Here is a 2,298-nt window from a genome sequence, read left to right on the forward strand (position 1 = left end):
TTTGTTTGATAAAGGTAGATAATCTTATATTACATTTTCATATCTTAGATTTAAAAAGAAAAATTTTTATGAATTTCTAACTCGAAATAATTTGCAAATTTTCGTGATTTTTCCATATTTTGTCATTTTTTGAACTTTAAATGCTTATAAAAAAAACTGTGACTAACGATTTTTAATATTTTTCATCTGCCTTTGAAACAATATACTAGGAGCCTTCTATTAAATTTTCAAGCTTTTTTATCCAACAAATAAAATTTTATTGATATTTTTAGAAAAAAAACTAAAAAAAAAATGGAAAATTAAAATGTCCGTAAAGAGCTCAAAATAAATCAAAATATTTTGAAAATGTTATGGTGTATAGAAAATGCTAAGATAAACATTTAGTCAAAATTTTATGTATCTACGGTCATTTTTTTTAAAGTTACACCAAAAATCAAATTCAATTTTGTGAAAAATCGATTTTGCGTAAAAATTCCCGTTTTTCCTTAATTTTTCTTTGGTTTTTCTTGGAGCTTTTGAAAATTACTGAAAATCGAAGCATTATTTCGACTGCTTATCGAGTACACAGACACAAAAAAAAATTAAAAATTAAAAAAAAATAAAAGAAAAACACACATCATTGTAAAATCAATACATTCATCGTTCCACTCAGAATCTAAAAGTATTTAAATACTTTTATTTGAATACTTTACATGACTGAAAATCGCCGATACTTGAGCACAGATTATATTCTTACCTAAATGTTTGATAATAGGCCAATTCACTATAATATCAAAACTAATAGCGTATCATGTTTTAAGGAATAATATTTAGGCAATTCATATGACATGACCATTTGAATTATGTCTATATTAAGCAATCCTGGCCAAGTTAATGATAATTTATAATTGAGTTAAGTTAAGTTGATGGAAAACATTTTAAAAAGTTTAAAGTTAACAGTTAACCTATTTTTTTTTTAACTCAGTTAAGTTAAAAGTTATATGAACATTTTCAATTAACTTATTAACTTAAATTAAATTAGATATTATTTTTTTTAATATATATATAAATACCCAGTAATATGGTTTAAAATAATAAAAATCATAAATATTTGTAATAACTCAAAAGTACGATAGAAACATAAGAACGACTCCTGTCGATAAATATATTTAAAATCGTAAAACTATAAACTGTTACCTTCCTCCTGGTGTTCGGAGGGCTCTCGAGATCGTATGTATTCGAGAATTAGATCAGATACACCTTACAACACAATTGTATTTAGAACCAGTACCTACACTGTACAGGTAATATAATAAATGCAATTATTATAAAATATTATATTAATTGCCTTGCCTGATCCGTAGTCGCCTGTAAATTATCTTGTAGAGGTTTTGTTTTTATATACACAGAATAATGTTTTAAAAAAAAGGGTATAAATCGAAATAATAAACGCACTGATAATTGCTCACATAAGGGGCCTAGAGTGTCGCTCGTTGAAATCGGTTTTAAGACTTTTAGACGTTGTTACTCCGTGACTGGTGCTCATGCACTGCTCTAAGAGACGACGCGAAGACGCTGACCAGAGAGTGGTAGGCGACTTTATCAACAAGTTATCGTGAACCTGGGAACTAGATTATTCTTTGGCGGCAGATACCCTTTATTTTTTCTTTCCTTTTCTCTAGCGGCATCATAAAATAAAGTCACACACTTCCCACGTTATAACGTCATAACTGCATGCCAATATCTTAATTGTCGTTGATAATGGTTTTATTTGATGTGACCGATTTCTACAAACAACAGTCTGGCCGTTATTTATTATTCTGTAAGATTTTAGTTTATTATAATGGTGTGTGGGCATATCATTACATATTATTGAACACAGGAAATAGCCAATAGGTTTTCTATACATAGAATTAAATTAACTGAACTAATAGAAATATGTATTAGGGACCAAATTACATACATAATAAAGTTTGAATATTTAGCATAATAATTGTCACATTAAAAATAATGAGTAAGTAGGAAGAAATTGTTTTATTATGTTGCTGTACAATTTGTATTGCTATATTTTTATATTATTATTAAATATTCAAACAAGTACAGTTTTTACAAAAAAAAATATGAAAAAAGGCTAAAAAATATGTGTTTAGGAATAAAAAATCACAAATAAAGAATTTTTTACAAACTGTTTCATTTTTATGCCGAAATATTTAGTATTAGTTATACATTATATTTTGTTTATACCATCTTTTTTATTTTTATGTCGGGTTTTTTGGCCAGGCAGCTGTATTGTACTATATTATATTATTTAGACATATC

The sequence above is a fragment of the Acyrthosiphon pisum genome, chromosome X (assembly GCF_005508785.2).
Source record: "Acyrthosiphon pisum isolate AL4f chromosome X, pea_aphid_22Mar2018_4r6ur, whole genome shotgun sequence".
Lineage (NCBI taxonomy): Eukaryota > Metazoa > Arthropoda > Insecta > Hemiptera > Aphididae > Acyrthosiphon > Acyrthosiphon pisum.